Genomic DNA, 21118 nt, shown 5'->3' with positions numbered 1-21118 from the left:
TTAACATAAGTAAGGATACTAAAAATACTTTAATGATGTAAAAGAGAGCAGCATAATCTTCTAAAGTGTGAATTATCACAAGCTTTGTGATTTTACTGAAGTCTGGATGTGCCCTCTGTCAGCATATTTGCAAGGTAAGAATGGATGGCAAAAGTAACAAATAATGACTAGGGAGTCAGAGTGGCTCTACAGCATTCACCTAACCACTTTGTTGTCTCAAAACACACTGTGAAATAAACATTACAGTATTTTTTTTGCCTGCATGCTAAAAATGCTGCAATTATCTTTCTAAAAGTTACCACGAGGCAAACAGTCCAGGTCTTGGGGAGACACCACAACTCCAGATAAGTCCAGAAAGAGTCTTGATGAAAACAAAATATAAAGAATCCTGCTTTTGAGCAGATTTACAAGACTGCAAGACTCTTCTATTTATGCATCTGGAAAAAGAAAAAAAGGCTGTGGTATTGTAAATCATTTTAAACATTTAAATATTACTCTATTACTAAGTCAGCCTGGACAGTGAAAATACAGGATGTTTTTCAAACAGTTTAGTTATTAATAAAGCACTTTTTTTCTAGAATATTATCATGGCAAATTTGTTTTGTACTGCCAAGATCAGCTGGGCATTTTGTTTTTATTATGCATAGTCTTTTGTCATTTTTTTGTTCTGCAAGTTAATTTGACTGCTGTGCATAAGTGAAGTGAGCAATTCAGTAATTAACTTTGGTGTTTTAAAATGTATGAACTTTAATTAGATTTCATTATAAACAAACAAATGTCAACCATAATTATAAGCTCCTTGGTTTAACCACATATTATCCCTTTTCAAACAAACTTGATGTCAGACAAATTAAAATCAAGCAGCCAGCAATTTTGAGTTGAATTTTACATGATCTGCCAGTAACCTGATTACTTTAACTTCAATATCATTACAGGAAAAGTATTTCAAGAAAAATAATTACAAGAATTCCAACAGGAGACAAGCTTAATTGTATTGATTCAAAAGATGCATGTATATAGGAACCATGCTGAAGGAATAATGTTATCTTAAATCTACAGTTACTATTAAAATTATATTGTCTGGCATGAAAAAGGCAATTTGAGATCAGTGTCTGGAAAAGCAGAGATACAAAACTAACTGAAATAATTATCTTTACGCCATTATACTTTAAGCAACAAAATATCAATGAGGAACAACTTGAAGGCATGAAGGTTTGCAGGTTTATTTACTGACTGGTGTATCTATTAGTACCAGGAACAAGTGGAGCTGTCAGGACATAATGAAGGTAAATGATTAGTTAGCACAGAGACTGAGCTCTTCTTCAATGCAATAAGAGTTAATTAAAGTTTACCACCAAACATCAACCAAAGCAGGATGTTGATCAGGTTTCAGCATTAAGTGCAAACAGACAATGGTTGGCAGCAATTAGTGCAGCTATCAAATGACATGCAATTATAATTATACATTTAAAACACCTAAAGGCTTGTGGAAGGGAGGGAAGAATCCCATCAGCTTCTTTGACTACGTACAGTCAAAGTGCAGGAAACAGGTATCAGATATATCACTTCAATATTGTAAATCAATAGAATTAAACAAAAAAAAAAAGGTTGTACAAGCACATTATCTGAAAAAGGACAATCCACTGTACATGAAATGGAAGAAATCTGCAGGCGACTCCTAACAAAGATAAGTACTAGTTAGATTAAATAAATTACTTTGCTGCTGCCACTCACACTGACACGCATAAACAGGGAAGTGTTTGGAGTTTAAAGACTGGTGGCTGCAGCTTTATCACACATTTTTATGCCAGACTCAAGGTTACCTGGTATCTTTAGTCCCTGTGGTCACATTCACAGCATGAGAAGGCCCAGAAGGACGGCGGGCCCGAAGCCCATGACCACAAGAGCTGGTTTCACATGCTAGCTGCAAGCCTGCTGCGAGGAAGCCTGGCCTTACCAGAGGCAATTGCCCAGCACCAGAGCCTCGGCCTAGGGCTCTGCCACACATCCCCTCCTCTCCACCCGCTCCAATCAGCATGTGTACCAGTCCTGTCTGCTCCCAAACTTATGCCCAAGTTTTGGGAAAGAGCTAGGAAGTGAGAGATTTCCAGCCCGGACAAACGCCGTGCATCGCACAGCAGCAACGCCGGCGCGCCAATAATGCAGAGCACGGCGAGGGCCAGAGCCGCCATCGCCACACGCTGCTCCCGCTCCGAGGCCTTGCAGAATGGTGGCAGCCACCAGACCGGTGAGACATCCGAGGTGACAACGATTTTCTTCTCAGTCTCCCGTTAAAACCAAAGGAAAGATTATAAACTCACAGCAGCACCTTTAATAGCAACGCCAAACAAAGGGAAAAAATGCTCTCAGCCCAGCGCTGACAGCCTGCTGAACACCCTCAGTGCAGATGTGGGAAGTTAAAACACCACTAGTTCTGCAGTATCAAACACACGGGGCACACAGCAAAGCAGGTAAATAGCCATTATTAACTGGTATAGCCCAAGAGACAATTAGCTACACAAATCTAGTATCCAGACAATTCTCAGTAACTGCTCCACACACTGGAGATGGAATAACTCGCTCCCACTCACTCCTCTTGGGCTGGCATAGTGCAGGTAGAGGCATTACCTGGTTAAACACCTACACTGTTCCTCATCAGCTGAATAGGTCTGGCAAGAAGGATCCCGACCTCAAAGAAACCAAGGTCTCTTCAGCATTTTTATGGACAACACAGTGGGAAAAGCACCGTGCTCTTCCTAGGTATGTAACAGGAAGCAAGACAAAGCTTTCCAGCAGACAAGTAGCAGGTTTCCAAGAAAGCTAAGCTGTGACAAATTAAAACCTGATGATGAGAGGAGCAAAAGGGTTAGACAGTAGGATTCACTGCAGAAGGATACCACTGAAACCATGAAACTCCCAAGATTTAAAAAAAAGAATGGAACTGGCTGCCAAAATTATCCAGAGTTATTGTAATGAATGTGAAAAAAAAAAAAACAAAAACAAAAAACTAAATTGTAAGGGATATTAAAACTTGTTTTTCAGAGGTCTAAAAAATTTGCATTTGTAGTCTTGCCAAGGCAGGTATATACAATAGGTTATCCTACATCTGCCTACTGTGATATTCTTCAGAAGCATTTTGCACAGACTAGCCAAAGAGACAAAAAGGCTGGCCACAACAAAATCCCAGTCTGGCAATCAGTATGTTTTTATATTATGAATTACCCCCTGAGTAAAGAAGTGTCTACAGCAGGGAGACTATCCTTATATTTTATTTGAACGAACCCATGCAAAAAGATCATCAGCATCAGTCCGCATTTTAATGTTGCATAAATTTCCACTGTGTCAAATTCAGTAAACCTTCTTTTAAGATTGTAAACACTGTATTTTTTTTAATGCACTTTTTTTTTATTATTTTATAAGGAAACCCACATACATATGCAAAATGCATTAGGATGGGTTGTGTCAGTATGTTGGCTACCAGTTGTGATTTTCACTGGAATGTGCACACATTCACATTGCTAAAATTATTTTAATAAAATGCTTTACTGCTTTTCATAGTTCCTGGGCTGAAGCCTAGAGCAGTTCTACAGATTTTTTTTTCCCTAACAAACCTCATTTTCCCAACTAATTCTGTTATGCTAGGGATTTGTGCACAGAGTTGGCTAATCCCAGTATTTCCCTAGAGCTGCATCTAAGCTATGGCCCACTCCCAGCACAAAAGTGTCTCCAAAAGCCCTTTCGCCCCCTTCAGCACTGATACACTCATTGGTCCTGACATTTTCACTTCAGCCATGACAAATGAGCTGATGGCTGTGATCAGATTGCACACGAGGACTGCTTTATCAAAGACGTATCATTAACTCTCATCACTGTCTTCCATTATGACTCTTTTGGTCAAATCTGTTGTGAAAATGCAAGCGAGTTTAAAAACATAACCTAAACATAGCAACAAACAAACTTCATTAAAAAGCAGGAAAGAAAACCAGACTCGGACGGGATCAGAAAGAGTCTAGCGTTAACTAAATGTTTCTCTGGGGATTTAAGTAACTGTACTCAACCTCTGCCCCAGTGCAAACATGGTAGTTGACCGTCTTCGAAAGGCCCCTTCCCCCATTGCGGACTGCGAGCACTACTTTGCCTTTTTTAGAGAAACAAAAATACAGCAGCAGCCATCAAATATGTCTAAAAACAAAGTCAACTTTTTTTTTTCCTTTTTAGTCTCTGAATCACTTCACATTCTGTGTGTCTGTTCTTATCAAAATATGTTTCTCAAATAAATCCCTTAAAGAATATAAAATTTTCATTTGAATCACAGCCACATAATCACACTGTTTTCTGACTCACAATAAAAACACCAACATAAAGCACTGTCTGAAACGGAAATCACTCAGCTCCCTATGAATACCACAACCTTTCTGTCAAGTTAGAACCTAAGTTCCAGTTACACGGTTCTTGTTACATCTAGAGGGTTTACAAAGTATATATTTGTTGTAACGTATTCTAGCAATTCATCTGAGAATACACATCTAGCAGAGTCAACTGTAACACAACAGATCTTGGGAATGAAGGTCATGCTTTGAGATAAAGTGCTATTCACTTTTGGACCATGCAAGAAGCTCTTTATTCCTGTTCTTATTGGCATCAGTTCCCCCTTACCAGAGCAACAACAAAGCCAAGTGCTCGTGTGAGGTTTATGAATAAATCAGAGGTGAGCCACTTTAAGTGCTGCCCATGATTTCCTTGTTGACAGTGAGCACTTAAACAGGCTTCTATGACCAGCAACTCCTGGCAAACCTTAATGGCTCCTAATTTGTACCCTGCTTCATTTCAGGAAAGAAATGACCTACCCCAATTTTTCTCAAGTCTTCACCTTTTGGGCAACTACTGTCCTGCCTTTTTAAGAAATTCACATTTGGGGACTGTCCTGTTTCAGTGCCAAGTTTTCACATAACACACAACATAAAAATCACCATTTTCTTCCCTGAAAACAAATGACAGCTAATAAAATATTATTATGCTGTGCAGCCTAAGTAATTCCCAGACAAACCATTACACAATTCAGTGTTTGTTTAAATTGCGTAGATTTTTAAATGAACCCAAAAGATATGCAGTATATTTGCCTCCAATTATTAAAATCATGTAAAAAATATGCTGAGAGCAGATTCAACCCTTCTGTACAGCTACAGCTGAAATCAGGAATATTTATAAATCATTACCACAGAACGTGTTTTAAAAATTCGAACAGCCCCAAAATCTGTTTTTAAATAATAATAACATTGAAAATCAAACTAATTTCAACAGTAAACTCTGTGCTGGGTCAAACAAATCTGGTCCGGGAACATTAGAATCCAGCTGTGGCATGACACTAGGTGCTCCAGTATGCATGTCTTTGATGCACAGAACCACTCAGAGAGCTATGCTGTTCAACATTAAAGCTGTATCCTGCATGGAGAATAGATTTCAACATGGAATGAAATTCTTCATTTTTAAGTACTCTCTCTCCCTCACAACGCCTCTTCTTCCCCCTGCCCCCCCTTTTTGACATGTCACCATCTCCAGATGGCTGAATTGACTCTGTAGTAGCTGAGTTATTGTCAGGCTCCCAGTTTCTGCTATATTTAAATAGTAACATTTTTTTGCTCTGCCGTCTCCTGTTGCCTTTCCACCCACTCGGGGAAAAGCTGTGATTTCAGCAAGCGCTCCCCCCGGGCCGGGGGGCGGCTGCCTGGCAGCCTGACCTGCCGCTGCTGGAATTGCGGCGGGTGCCTCAGCAGATGACGCTCTTCTTCGCAAGGGCCTGATCCAAACCTGGGGAAATCGATCAGGCGGCGCTGGACTTCGCAACAGGCCCTCAGTCAAAACTGGAAACTGCAAAAATGCTGCAGAAAGCACCCGTCAAGTGAGAGAGAAATCCACGGGCCAGACCAGTTAGGACTCAAAACTCCAGTGACGCCTTACACTGGAACTGAAATGTCTGTCCCAATGTACTGCAGACGACTCAGTGAGAAATCATATTTTTCTTCCCTACAGAAACCAGTTGCTGCCGCTGGAAAAATTCCCAAAGCACACTGCTTTCTTTTAGCAGAGTGGCTCACAGTTTTGAATGCATGGGGTGGCACTTCCCACCCCAGAGATAACTGCACTCCAATGGCAAAAAAATTATTGTTTTGCAAACAGTTGTGAAAACTCAAAGGAACTGAGAGATTGAGGGATGACATATGCCATATAACTAAATAATTTATTTTAGAAATGTTACATTTTCTTTAATTTCAACTCTTAGTGCTGTAAACAAAATCAATAACCTTATTTCAATTAAAAAAAAAACAAAAACAACAAAACAGAAAAGGACCTGAGTAAAATCCACAGGAATAAATTCCCTTTTTAAGGAGCTACTTTTCACTCAGGCCTTATTTTCTGGAGTGGAGAAGTCATGGGAAGTGTTAGGTGGTAAACAAGGAGAATCTTAATTAAAGGTGGACAGCCATAGCTTCTCAAACAGGTAAACCACCTGCATTTGAAAACATCATGTAACACCTGGCAAATCCAAGGATATTTCTTTCCCCTCTCTTGCTATAAAAGCTCTGGTTCTCTGAATACCAAAAATCAAAGGACCATCCCGAACAGATAGACAGAAATAATGTTTTTGCCATGAAAAAGAGATTATTCTTATCTGTTACACTACCATCTTCTGTGACAAGTGTGGAAACAACTGGGATTATTCCAGGTTTCCATCAGTGCCCCAAACACTGGAGCACTACCAGTGACAGGTGCCTTGTCATCTCAGATTAGGTGAATTTATAAGGCAGCCTCAGTGTCAAAACAGGGAGGAGCAAGTCTTCAGCTGCAGCCTCTCACAGACCCTCAGCTCTGCTGTTACCTGGTAAAAGGAAGAGAACTGACCCCCTCTCAGCCTCTCTGGGAAGCCTTTTACTTACGGACCTTCCAGTGCCTTCCTTAAAAATGGAAATGGGAGCAAAAAAAGAGGAGACAAAAGCTTTTGAATTTAATTTCATGGAATTATTGTCAAGTGGTAACTACAGGCCAGATTCTTTTTCCACTAATATCAAAACTGTCTGTCTTGCCAGTTTTACACCCATATTATTCCTCTAATTTCAGGGCAGTAATTGTTGATTTAGTTTAGGGTGAATGGGAAGAATATCGTTCTTTTGGTTATATGTGTCATAGGCACACATCAAGGCAGGCCTTTTGTATGTATTTCTTTGTTGCAGAAACAGAATATTTGTCTATTTGAATGCAGTTTTAAACGTATATCCAGTGTGCACGTCGCTTGTTCTGCAGACACTGCTGCAGCCTGTATGGTAAATGTTTGTTTTCAGAGTCACCATGGTCTTTCATGTATATACAGCCTTTAGTTTGTGAACTATTGACCTGAAGGACCATAACACCTTCTTAGGAGCTGGGATAACTGATCAGATCACTGTGAGTATTAAAAGTCTGCTAGATTTATCTGTAAAGAGACGCCAGTTTATGTGTCTCTTTAAATTTTTTCTCAAAAATAAAAAAAGGCAAATTGAATATAATTCAGACAAATTACAATCTAAATATATATATATATATATATATATATATCCATTTTCTTTTTTTTAATTGAAAGCCAATTCTGAGTAATGTGGACATAAAACAGAGTGTCTTGATGCAGAAAACTTTTATTTTGACCTTATAACTTAGTTAAACCATTCCTTAGTTAAACCATTCCTCAGAATATTTTTTTAAGCTGAAAATGTAATTCCTCAACAAGTCTGCCATATTTCAGGCTGGCACAAACTTTTCTGGTTAGTTTAGAACACAGCAAAAATTGCAATAATAATGAAAATAGTGGTATAAAACTGCTGTAGAGTGACTACTAAAAAGGAATAGAGTGGCATGTCTTATAGACTGAACTTCCTGCTTTTATTTATGCAAAACAAGTTTATCTCTACAGGTCTGCAAAATCCTGTCATCAATACGTGTGTTTATTACCCCTTTCAAAAACAACAACAAAGCTCAACAACTACCAAACAAAACCTACTAGGTTTGTTATACCTATTCGGTAAAAGCAGCTCATACATGTCTTTCTTAGTTTCTCCTATCTGTGCATATGTTCACATAAATATATTTTGTGTTACATCTTAGTCTTTAAAATCTGAATCTCAGAATCTTGGTGTGCTGGGATTCTGCCCATTCAGAAAGAATGCAGACATCACATAAGTTATTATTAACCCATGTGTTATCCAGTTCTACAGTGGCTGGAACTTTGCCAGAGACAACACATGGTGCTTGGTTAACAATATTTTAAAATACAAATTAATTTATTTTTTTAATTAACACATTTTTCTTACAGAAATACACTAATAAGATCTTCCCAGAATGAAAGGCATACCCCAAGCATATTCCTTTCAAAGAAGTTTTAAGGAATTTCATAAGGAAAGCAGCAAAACATTCTAAAACCTCCAGAAGGTCTTTATCTTTAAAAAAGAGATTTTTTTTTTGTGACTATTCTTCCCAAGCACTGTCTGCAGTTTTGGTTCATTTATTCGTAAGCAATCCTAATTTCTTAGAGGCATCTTCAATGTTGAAATATCATCAGATCAAGCCCAGTACCGAACTAGCAAGCATTTACAAATAAATTTTCTGCAAACTGGAAAAAAATCCCCAAAACAAGTTAATATTTAGCCTGAATACCAAGAGTTTTCCACAGTAGCTCTAAATCGGTAATTATGTTGACCTGATAAAAAAGAGAGCCTATTTAATATGCACACATACAAATAATTATTCACACTGCATTTGATTTACATACATACAAAAGAACCACTTCCCACTTTCAAAAGTGGCTCAACACTTATGGTATTTTAACTGCCCTAATTACTGTTGAGAGAACATAATTAGAAGCACTGATCACATTGTCAACAGCTAACCAGTTGCAGCCCTGGCTGGGGGCCTGATCCAGTGCTGGCTGGAGGCGGAGGGGGCCAGCACTGATTGCAGGAGGAGGCCAGGGCCCTTCTGGCCACCTGAATCTACAGGAATCCAAATGTTTTAACCAACCTGAGTACGCTGACACAGTCACACTGAACACCCCCCCGCTCCTTACGTGCATGTATCAATTGCTATTTCGGTAAGCTTTCTCTGTTTTCAAAGGCGAGCAAAGAGAGTAATTTTTTCCCCAGCAAGGCTCCTATACCACTTAAACACTTAGCACTGAGTCAGAATTCATAACTTTTTCCAAAGGAGAAACAGTTTAATAATTAAAACAGATATTGACTAAACCCTGCTTCCCTGAATGGCGAACTTTTATTAGATTATTATGTGTTGATGCATAATTTCCATTGGCAACTTTTAAAGCAGCTCCTTCCCTCCCTGCCGGCCCCTGTCCTCCCTGTTTCTTTCCCCCAAGCAAAGTGCTGGGAATCCTTGATACCCAATAGTCAATATTTGGTTTGCCTGTCATGTTCCTGGAGCTCCCCTCCATACAAACCTGTGCTTCTTATCCTTTCACTGCACTACTCTCGTACGTGTTACTTCTCATGATGATGTAAATTCAGGGCATCTTAGCAATTTGCTAAAATCTGAGCTTCTGCTTGTTTTCTCAAGTCTTGGACAAACATAACTTTGGGGAGAGCTGAACATAGGCATAAAGAAAGAGGAGCCTGCATTTTCATCTTCCTTTCATCTCAGTCATTCAGTCAACCATTCAGTGCCCTATTCAACAGAGCTTTTCATTATGCAAAAAAATGCTAATCCTTTTCCGATGCTTTCACACTTGTATAAACCCCCATTCCTTCGACTGAAAAGCAATTATATCAGTTTACCTTTCTGTCAAAAACAGGATTAATATTCCAATACCAGAATCTCCTTTATTTTCCTATCTTTTGCTTTAGGAAACTAGAGATTATTAGTGGCGGTATTCCTTAGAGCAAGAATACATTATTTTAAATATGATTATTTTAGCCAAAGCACGAGGGGGGAGGGGAAGGGAGAGAAAAAAACTTCAGTTGCTGCGGAAACTCTTTTCAGTGACAGAACTGACCTTCCCTTTGCAGAGGCCTGAATAGAATGAGCCTCACTCTGGTCTATTAATCAGAAACAAATTATGAAAGAATGTGGCTGGACTGGTTGACACTATCCTGTCTTGGGAGACTCAGTAACAGCCTAGTAACAATGTCCTCTTCATGGGTAATGAACAGCCATGACAAATGGGGCAGAGAAACTATTTATTTGCATATGCAAATTCTCACACAAGGGAAACATGTACAAACAAGTGTCATTGTAAGGTGGATTAGGCAAACAACGCTTTCTTTTTAGGACACTCTGCAGCCCAGAACATTAGTCAGCACAATTAAACCAGTCTCCATGGAGACTAATGAAATTTCACCATGGTATGAGTTAAATTAGATAGCTAGTTATGTGTTTTCACAATCCAACTTGAAATCCATTATTGTTTCAGAACAATACAGCAATTGTGCCTGGCTGATCTTTGCCAGCTCAACAAGCTCCTAAGTTGACAATTTGCATATGTTAATATAATTAAGCACTAATTACATGAAACTTGTACATATTCACATGCACTTTCCCTGGGCGCTTCTCAGTTTGAACCTTGGCCAAGTCTTTAACCCTTTGAATGAATTTGGAGTAGCAAAGCTCTGCCTTCTGGGTACAGCCCCAAGGCAGATGCAGAAAAGCTCTTCATTTATAAACACAAAGCTTAACCTGGCTTCTCATATTTCTATCAACAGGCTAGAAAACATTTTTGTGTGTGGTGGGGTAGGAGAAAGGCCAAGAGGTGGAGGGAGCTGGATTGGAAGTACTTTAGAGACCCAGCTCTGGTGACCTTTTTGCATATGAAAACACAAATATTTACCCACCTAACAGGTCACAAACACATGTATTGCCATTGTCACAGGTCTTCAAGACTCGAATTGTCAAAAACTAGACTAGGTTTTATGTCAGGGCTCTCAGATCCGCAGAAATGGGAACGAGGAAAGGAAAAAAGAGCAAGCAGTAACTAATGAGCTTTACATAAATATATGCAGAGGCAATTAAGCAGTGTTAATTACTATGACAGCAGTTAATTGAATATAATTAGATATTTTAAGCTACTGACTAAGGCATAGTTAAGATTAATTTTATTGAGATTAATTGTAAATAAGAATAGATTAACTGTGTTTTGACAGGCATAAAAAGTAGATCTGCAAATTAACTAGGAGAGCAGAAACTAGCACAAAAATCATATATTATCTTAATGTCACACCTCAGAATCATCTGCTCAATAAACATGACTTTTCAAACCCAAACAGACAGGAATCTTGAAGAAAAACAAACAGCTTGCAGAGATTAAAGAGCCTTTTGTCCTTTTTCATGTGCATTTCTTTTAGCAGACTAAATTAAGCGAGTCTGGTGTACGTTTTTAGGAAGGAACATTTCACACTGAATGGAAAAAATGTTCTATCACATATGAAATTCATGCAGCTGTGCGGAACCTAGTCCAGATGGTCTAAGACTATAAAACAACACCAAATGATAGACAGTAGGGCCTTCCCAAGATTATGTGATAAAGTCACAACCTCATATTTTGACTTAAATTTTCTGTCATGTATTGTTTCCTTCCAGATCAGATAGCTCCATTTTAATTTTTAACTAATCCTGAATATTCAATGGAAACTCTCAATAAACATTACTGATATGCTCACGAGCATAAATCATACAATATTTGCAAAATGCCCCTTAGCTTCATAAAAACAATGCTGAATTCAAAGTCTCCTGGTTCTCCCACAATACTAAACTGCTCACACCACTCAGCTTAAAGAGGTAAAAACGCCTGGGTTTAAATATGCTTCAAAAACACACCAAAACACATTCTACCAGCAGATTAACTCATGCATGCTGCTTAAGAAAATTAACAACAAGGCTGAAGAATGCTGAACAAATCACTAATAAGAAAGGAGCTTCAATTGATTTTGAAATAAATCAATAGGTGATTAACACAATATTTTTAAAGCAGTAGAATGTATATATATTATATAAGCATATATATTATATTTTCAATACCTTTTTAGCTCTTAATCGAACAAGGGCTTTACAACAGTGAGCATGTCCCTATATTGACTATCAACTTCTTCGGAATGCCTTTAGTCTTTTATAACGAAAATCCAAAAAATGGTCTGTGAAACAAGGCTACGACAAGCCATTCTGCAGTGAAAGATTTTAAATCATCCAGCCTCTTCTAATAGACTTGAGACTTATTGAGGTAGAAACCATAAAAAATGAAGAAGGGAAATTTAATCCCTGAAATATTGATTTGCACATTAATATCATATAGGCAGAGGGCAATTTGGCTTCATGGAAATGACACATTGTCGACCCTTGGTGAAGTCAGAGCCAATCTAACTGCTGAACATGTCTGAATCTCAAGAGTTATTAAGGGCTTCCCTTCTTGCCTTTATGACTTTTCTTCAGCCTACCAATGCAATCTTAAATGTATTATCTTTAAGAAATAATTGTAAAACCTCAGGGGTTTTCCAGTTAATGGAAGGGAGGCTAAACCACATCAGATTCTGAAATGCAACATTAAACCCTTGCAATCAACAAAACCACCTCAATTCTCATCCATCCAGTGCAGGATCTAATATTGTTATTAGAGATAATCAAATTTCATTGTGTAAATTTAGGCTCATGGTCAGAATGGAAGCAGTAAATTCTGCAATATTAAACAGTGATTTTTCTCAGCCTCCTTTATATGTTCTTTGATGGTGCACTATCTTCACAAATAAACCTAAACTATTCAAAAATCAAGGTACACATCTGTCGCCCTGTTCTGAAAGATGCACACAATGTCGTTTGCCATCTCCACAGCCTTCCTTCAGTTTTAACTTGATCTAGCGGATAAGTTCAATTTTAGAGAATAATAAAGCAGTACCACTGCATAAACCAAACAGCAGGTACTATTACTGTGACTTACACAGATGGTTTACCTGACCTTTCTTTGTTCCTTGGGTAGGTTTCACTTTTGCAGATTTACGACTTTTCCTTCTATATTTCATTGACCCTCTATGTTCATTATCATAAAAATGAAAACTATTGAATACATGTTTATGTTGGCAAAGTCCAAAAAGCCCACGACTAAAGGATAAAGAGATGCTACAATGCACTGTGTGGATCTCTAGATCTTACACTATAAATATTCAAGCACAGATAACACGAATAACTGAATAATCCTGGTGAGCCTCAGCTCTGGAGCCAGGTGCAAGAGGTTAAAACAGCTGGCTAGCCATCTTTTATTTTGTGTGCCTTCCTACCGGCTGAAACCGCAAACCCTGAAAACTAGCAGATATTCCCTCAAGGTTGATAGTCTGATTTTTTTCATTTCAACCAGTTTAGTAGGATCCCCCAGTAGAGAAAAGACAGAAACTCCTTAAATACAGGCAGCTGAATAGGAAGTGGAGCAATGATGATTAAGTCTCTTCCCCCCCACACACCCCCCAACCTTCAACCCCCCGTTTATTTCCACGATCTTCTTTGTGCACCTTCCCATCCAAAGGTTTGTATTCCTTATTTCAAAGAAAAGCACTCCGGATCGTTCTGTCAGTTTTGCCAGTAAATATAAAGTAAAACAAGTGTTGATGGCACTGAGAGTGTTACATACCCAGGCTGTGTTTTTGCATTGCTCTCAATGGAAGCGATCGATGCCCATGTCACAGTCGCGTCCCAATCGCAGCCAAGTCTCTGCCTCAATCTAACCAACAACAGGCAGGGCTGCAAAGGCTTCTCACTACCTCTTCCATCCATCCACCACCAAACTAAAAATATAATGCTACATATGATCTTTTTAAACACTCCATCACCACTCCTAAGGATCGAGCCACTGCAAATCCAGGGGAAACACGATTGAAAAAAAAAAAAATACACCATCAAAAAAAAACACCCTCACAGCAGCCACCCCAAAAGCACCCGAGCCCTCTCTTTCCACTCTCGCTCTCCTCCTGCCAACTACATAATCCTTGATAAAACCGAAGCAAGGCTAATAAAAAGAAAATTAAAAAAAAAAAAAAAGAGGAGGACGGAATGGAGCCGAGGAAATGCAACTGTCAGAAAACGGGATGGTCAGACTTCCTGAGTGAACCTGCCTGTGTCTGGCTTAATGTAAATCTCCACCATCTTCAGCCTGGCAAGTTGTCTTTTGGTTGGGCTTTTTTTTTTTTTTTTTTTTTTTTTTTTTTTTTTTTGGTGGGGAGGGGGGTGTTATGTTTGCGATCTCTGCCTTGGTACCTAAGGAGGAAGAGGAGGAGGAGGAGGGTGTGTTACTGAATGGTGGCTAAAGCCTCCTCGGGACGGCGCTGAGGTGAAACAGGCTGAACCCGACTGATGTGGCTCCTCTCTCGGTTGGACCCAGTGCCCTAAGCAGCCGATGAGAGACCCCCGGCCGCCCGGCTCGCAGGTAACAAAAGAAATACCAACCCGTGTGTTTTCTGCTGCCGCTGCTGGGGAGGCTGTGGGGGTGGGGGGGGAAGAAGATGCAGCAGGGGAGGAGTGGAGGGGAACCGCCGTAAGTTGGCATCGGATGGGGGCAAAGTTTATTAGCAATTTTGTAGGAAATTTCATGTCAGGAAAGACGGGGAAGCAGGGACGCGTCTGCCATTAGCCGCCGTGATGGGAAGGGATGCACTTGATTCTGGCACGAGCAGTTAGAGCAGGAACCAAACTGCGGCTTGCTGTTTATGAGCTTTTTTTTTCTCTTTTTCTTTTTTTTTTTTTGTCTGTTGGCTGTTTTTTTTTTTTTTTAATACACCTTAGCCCCCTGTTCAAAAAAAAAAAAAAAAAAAAAGGGCGCCTGTCCCGCAAAACAATCACCACTCCCTTTCAAAAAAATCTCAGAAAGGCTTCGCTGAAAGCAGTCCCTGACCCTGCCCGCGAGAGCCTTTCCTACGGAGCGGCGCGGCGCGGCGCGGCACGGCACGGCACGGCGGGGATGCCGCGGGCTCCGCCGGCGCCCGGCCGGCAGCCGCCCGCAGGCAGCGGCAGCCGCGCATCCCCACATCCCCGCCAGCGGGGCCGCTCCGCGCCGAGCCGAGCCCTGCCCAGCCGAGCCCAGCTGAGCCGAGCCGAGCCGAGCCGAGCCGGGCCGGGCCGGGCCGGGCCGCCTCCCCGCGCCGCGCGGCGAAACTGACAGAGCCGCAGAGCGCGCTCCTAACGGGCTCCTCTTCCAACGCTGCCAGAGCCGGCAGGCAGCAGCGCGATCGCCCTGCGCGCACACACACACAGACACACACAGACACACGCCCGCACGGCCACCCTGCCTCTGCTCCTGAGAAACCTACCTGCAAAAGAAAGGGGGGCAGAAGGAGGGGGGGGAGAGGGGAAAAAGCACCCCACAACCTTCCCCTGTACACACGCACGCAGTCAGGGTCCCCATGACCCTGCTGGCATCCCCCCCCTCGCCCGAAAGCGAAAGTTTGAGAGGCCGAGGGGGGTGGAGATGAGGAGGAGAGGCAAGGAGGGTGGGAGAGCAGAATGTGCCTTCAAAAGGCACCTCAAAGTTTTGGGGGGACCGAGCTGCGAAAGAAGAGTGCGAGCCCTAAAGGGGCTGGCGAGGGATGACTTCTGACAGCCGTAACGTCGTTCCTAATCTGACAGTATTCCCCCCCTCCCCGAGCTCCCTAGAAAAAAAGAGCGAAATAAAAAGTGGGGGGCATCCCCCGAACCTCTTCCGCAAAATGAGCAGGGTCCTCCACTTAATCTGAAAGTTACAGCCCGAAAGAGGAAAAAAAAAAAAAATAAAGAAAGAAAAGAAACCCACAGCCCCAAACCAAAACAAAAAAAAATTACACAAACAAAACGTAACCCCCGGAATAAAAGAGAAAGGCAGTAAGAGAAAGAAAGAAGGGAGAGAGAAAAAGCAGCCCCTCCTTCCGAAATGAGAGCAAATACCGTACCTAAAAGTGGGGAAACAGGCAGAAAAAGGGGGGAGAGAGAGAGGGGAGAGGTACATGGGATCTGGGGATGTGAGTGTGTGTGTGTGTATGTGAGAGAGAGAGAAAGAGGCACAGAGAGAGGGGGAGAGAGAGAGAGAGCGAGAGCGAAATATCAAAGATTGTGCAAGATCAGCCTGGAAAGATAATCGATACTCGACCTAAATTTAACACAAACTACTCAATAAAAGTTAAAGAAAAAACTTACTTTCCATTTCCCCTCGCAGTTCCTACTGGATCTTCGCCTCTCTTTTTTGTTTTGCTTTATTTACTTAACAGCTGATCACATCCAAGTAAACGAGAGAAGGTTCATTAAAAAAATAATAAAAAAAAATAATCCTCCAACTTTATTGGGTGAAAATAAAAATGATTGAGCAAGAAGTGGGGGGCATGGAGCGGTCCTTTGGGGTCCGGGAGTTGTTAAAGCATGTGCCGACCGCGGTCTCGCTGTTTGGTTGTGAAGGGGTTGGGAAAAGGAGGAAAGGAAATGAAAATCCGATATGTCTTTATTCTGCTAATTATTATCGTTTTAGCCCTGTTTAAAAAAATGGCTGATTAAGTTGAGTGCGCATGTCTTTGTGTGTCTATTCCCGATATGCACTCTGGGAATGAGAGAGAGAGAGAGAGAGAGAGAGAGAGAGAGAGAGGGAGAGAGAGGGGAGAGAGGGAGAGGAGAGAGAGAGTAAAGAGAGCGAGGGAGAGCGAGGGAGAGGGAGAGGAGAGGGAAGAGGAGAGGGAGAGGTGTAATTAGTGAGGTGATCAACATTCTCCGGGCTGCAAATGACGCGCAGCCCCGCAGCCGGAGGAGCCGGAGCTGCCGCGGCTGCCGGGGGCTCGCCGGGGCTGCGGGAGCCACAGAGCCAGCCCGGAGAAGAAGGGGCAGCAGAAGGGAGCTCATGGATACAAACACAAGTCTGCAAACTTCATTAGTAACACAGACACACACGCACAGGCACACAAAGTAGATGGCTAGGGAAAATTTAAAAAAAAAAAAAAAGAAAAAGAAAAAGAAAAAAAAAAGAGGGTGGCAGACTTGCTCTTTTAACTGTTTGGAAACTTAAAAAGAAACGGGTCCAAATTAATTATTGCATCAGGGAGATATTTCTGTCTGTCTGTCTGTTCATCTCTTACATTTTCTCTCTTTTAATGGGGCTTTAATGAAAAAAAAAATTACATCCCGTTTTTTCAATGGGCTAATGAATGTATGACACATCTGCAAAAGGAAAGGTAATATATCTAGGATAGGGAACAACTACCCATACAGAGATAAAGACGGGTTTATTTACACATGTGCACACAAATGTACACATGTGCATGCTCACATCCCACATCGTATTTACACATATGCACATACACTCAACACACACAGAGTCACACAAAACACAGCACACACTTCATTTGTTGACCGCTATGTAATTGCTTGGAGACACCAACAAAGTAAAAAGCAAAGCCTTACAGAATATACAATATCAACTGTAAACAGTCTTATCAAAATGAAGTAAATATCAGCCCAAGGAAAGGGTCTCTTTGCATACAATCCAGGTTTCATGCATATACATGCATCATCTTCCAGTTTCCCTGCAAGTATTGATATTTTATTAATATTTTATCTGCTATATTTTACCAGACATATTTCATTCTTGAGGGGAGGGGGGCACACTATTATGATGAAAAGTAGGGTAAAATGTACAGATGTCATTATAAATCGGAATCTTCTACAAATATTTTCCTGTGTGGGATTTAAGAAGATTGCTTCTCATTTGAAAATCTAATTATCTTAACCTAATACTGCAGATGTGAATATGACTGACACTTTCATTAAAAGATAATTAACTAAAACTAGGAATAGACATACTTTAAAATACCCCCTACAGAAGATAAAAACATGACTATTCAAAGAGCATCCGAATACACCGCAGGAACACGTGCAGATTTTTGATAATGCTATTCCAGAAATGGGTATACCAGAAATGGTCACTAAGTCACAGGAACAGGCAGGAGATATTTACAGCACCAAGGACCCCGCGCAGGTGAACCGTAACCTTAGAGCTGACATGCCTTTGAAGTTCGTGATTCCTGCGATACACATCAAAACCTTGTCTTAGGCCTTAAACACTAAAAACCAGCAGGAAGGTTTTATCACAACCTTCCATTAAAAGCACACATGCACCACAACAACAAACCAGCAAAAACCAGGATGGCAGAAATGCACACCTCTCTGGGCCCTAAACCTCCTGCTCCAGGAGAACATTTTGCAAGTACTGGAACTAACGCTAATAGGAAAATCCCCACCTGATGATGAATTAAGGCTGCCCTTAAGGAAGCACAGGCCAGTGTCAGGGAACCGAGTGTCTAAAAGCAGATGTTTAAGGTCAGAGTGAAGGTCCTGATAGTTTTGAAGGAAGGAAAAAAAAAAAAAAAAAAAAGAAAAAAGAGGTTTTTCGAAAGGAAAGGGGGAAAAAAGGACTAAAAGAAAGAAAAAGGGGGAAAAAAACCCCACAAAACAAACCGCCAGCTTGGAAGTACAGCTATTCAAAAAATCGGAATCTGCAAATAAAGCAGGGGAGGACTCCTACCTCAGTCCAGGGAAACCTTACTTTAAACTTCAGGAAAATCTTCAAGATTGGAACTTAAGGGAAAAGTCAGGAGCATTGGAGGGTTAGTGAGAGCAACTTTGTGGCTTTTCCAAGCCTCACCTATGCATTGCACCAGCTCATCAATGAAAAAAGGTGTGAGCATATGTATGTAGATTTCCACAGGCACTGCGCCCTGTCAATGAAAGTAATAAGGAGACTAGCGATATTCTGCATTGTTGTTTACACGGTGGAAAAAAAATGCAAACAAAGACTGAAAATGAAATCTCTGAAACCTGTTTACAGTTATCAGATTGGGGGAGTATGATGGAAAGAAGGCTTTTAGGTTTAAATGGTAGACGAAACGGAACTCTGAGATAGAAGGATGCATTGTCCATTCAAGTGCATGCCTGAAGGATGGCAACACATTTCCTAAGACTGAAGACAATTAAATACAATGTGATGAAGAAACACCTGAGAACAATACATCTATTTCAAATTCAAGTGAAGTAACACGTATACTTAATGTCACGGAAGAATAAGGAAACGAAGATAATTTAGTTTTAAAGTCGTCCCCCCCCCGCACTTCCCCCCACCTCTTTTATTCCTAGTGCTTTTTTCCTGGTGAAACATCAATATCATTAATGTCATTAATGTCAAAACACCAAACGTCAGAACAGTCAAGTCATTCTTTTTTGGCTCTAGATTTCCCCCCCTTTCTCTCGTCTTGGAGGGGGATATAGGTTTATGGTGTTCTTGAGTTACAGCTAAGGAACAAAGGAGGGGGGAATAAGGCAGGAATTGCGACAGGAGAGTCCACATTTTTCAGGGTTTCTTCTGCCACTGTTTACTGTCCATCCTAACATTTTAAACCTCTCTGTTTTTCTGTCTCTCCCGCTTTCTCTCCCCCTAAAAATAGTACCTATCGAGAAGGGGGGGGCGGGGGGAGGAAAAAAAAAAGGCACTACGGGATGTTAACAGTTTAGAAGGAACCCGGGGATCGCCACGTAGATAGGAAAAATCGAAGAAGGTTAATTCCGGGAGACAGCAGCGGCAGGTTTGTGGGATGTGATAAGAGCGGAGCGCAGCGCGGGCTGGGGGCAGCGGGCCGGGGGGCGCGGGCGGGCGCGGAACCGTGCGGGGCTCCCGGAGCGGTGCGGGGCTCCCAGAGCCGTGCGGGGCTCCCGGCGGCGCGGCCCGGCCCGGCCCGGCTCCCGCTCCCCTCTCTCCTCCCTCTCTCGCTCAGCTGATCGCCCCGAAGAGTCTCGCCTAACCTCTCAGCTCCTCTCCTCCGGTCTCGGTGGACCCCCCGCCCACCTCCTCCGAACTTCTCCTGCAGGCACCGTTACATATTTTGGGTTTTTTCGAGCCTCCTGTTGAAACCACAAAAAGCTCTTGATAGTGACGTTACATTTCAAAGAAAGGGAAGGGAGATAAAAAAACCTCAAAAACCCCTCAGCCTTTTCTGTCCTTTACCATCTCCAGCCTTAGCCCTAAGGAAAACTTGTTGGCCTGGGCGAGACGGAGCTGATGGGGGCCAGAGCCCGACACTGACCATTCTTTAATAGACAAAGAAATCGTAGCCCAAACCGGGCTCTGTTACACCACGTCTTCCCGTCAAGCTCATTTCACTCCCTAAATCTGCGCTGCGGACACACAGGGGCACAAGGATCTGCATAATTACAGACATAGCCGCTCCCCTCTTTAATAAACCGACATAATTCCCTAATAAGCGTTCCCTTCCCCCACCTTCTCCTCTCCCCAGACCCCAACCCAAGGGAAAGGGGATCCATGTCTTTTTACTGCGTTCCCTAAGTCTATAGATGAGCTCAGTTTGAAACGAGGTATTACAAGATTTCAGTGTTACAGACCCTTTATCTGAGCCACAGACACTTTCAGATCCCCAGCCCCCACCTCCTCTCCTTTTTGTTGTCTCTTCTCCTCCCGGGGGCTATTTGACAAAGGCAGTGTGTTAACTAACATTTTTGTTTAACTCAGCAACTTCTTTTCAAAACATACTTAAACCTGATAGCAATCTCTTGTACTTTTTTCTTTCTTTTCTTTTTTTTTTTTTTTCCCCGAGATGAAATTGACTCTGAACCCAAAGCGTTTGGCTGTTATTAATAATTTCTTTCTTTGCAGGTATCATATATACAAATCTTTTGTTAATTTACAACACTCTTCCCCGCCACCCCCCCGCCCCCCGCAAAACATTCCACTACACACTAAAATAGGGAGGGGGGGAATGGGGGGGACGCGAGGAGAGGAGGCAGGAGGGAAAGAAAACAAAAATCCCCACTCTGATTCCTGGAAAGTTTTGTTCGAAAAAGAAATAAAACAACAATAACATACTGCATTTCAATTCTGCCTGCACTGCCCCAGATTTGGCATTCACCTACTGAAAGTGCGTCTAACGAGCAGTGATCTTAGAGAAAAATCACAGCCGAATAGTACAGACATCTCGCTGAGATTTTGAGCTAAATAGTGCCGATCCCGATTGGCTTTCTCTTCTTGTTATTTTGGCTGGAGCCGTACAAAAACGCACACCCGGACATTACTATAAATAAAAGCGTTCCAGGTCTA

The 21118-nt window shown here is 41.6% G+C and overlaps 1 protein-coding gene and 1 long non-coding RNA gene across 6 annotated transcripts in view; one reads left to right on the top strand and one right to left on the bottom strand.

Moving 5' to 3' along the window:
• The window catches only part of ZFHX4 (zinc finger homeobox 4), a 155584-nt gene that overhangs the window by 133215 nt on the left and 1251 nt on the right, over positions 1 to 21118 (bottom strand). Inside the window, exon 1 of one of the 5 annotated variants that reach the window (XM_014272587.3) lies at positions 16171 to 16585. The exons of 1 other annotated variant lie outside the window; for it this stretch is intronic. The gene's annotated coding sequence lies outside the window, so the exon portion shown is untranslated. Of the gene's footprint in view, positions 1 to 13639; positions 14168 to 15926; positions 16108 to 16170; positions 16586 to 21118 lie in introns of those variants that run through there. 3 more of the 5 variants (XM_014272447.3, XM_074552848.1, XM_014272495.3) reach the window with 3 other exon arrangements.
• The window catches only part of LOC102070330 (uncharacterized), a 31043-nt gene continuing 24140 nt past the window's right edge, over positions 14216 to 21118 (top strand). Inside the window, exon 1 of the long non-coding RNA XR_003381495.2 lies at positions 14216 to 14431. This is a non-coding gene — a long non-coding RNA (uncharacterized LOC102070330). The remainder of the gene's footprint in view (positions 14432 to 21118) is intronic.

Source organism: Zonotrichia albicollis, chromosome 1, assembly GCF_047830755.1.
Source record: "Zonotrichia albicollis isolate bZonAlb1 chromosome 1, bZonAlb1.hap1, whole genome shotgun sequence".
Lineage (NCBI taxonomy): Eukaryota > Metazoa > Chordata > Aves > Passeriformes > Passerellidae > Zonotrichia > Zonotrichia albicollis.
This window is presented reverse-complemented; position numbering and strand designations above follow the sequence as displayed.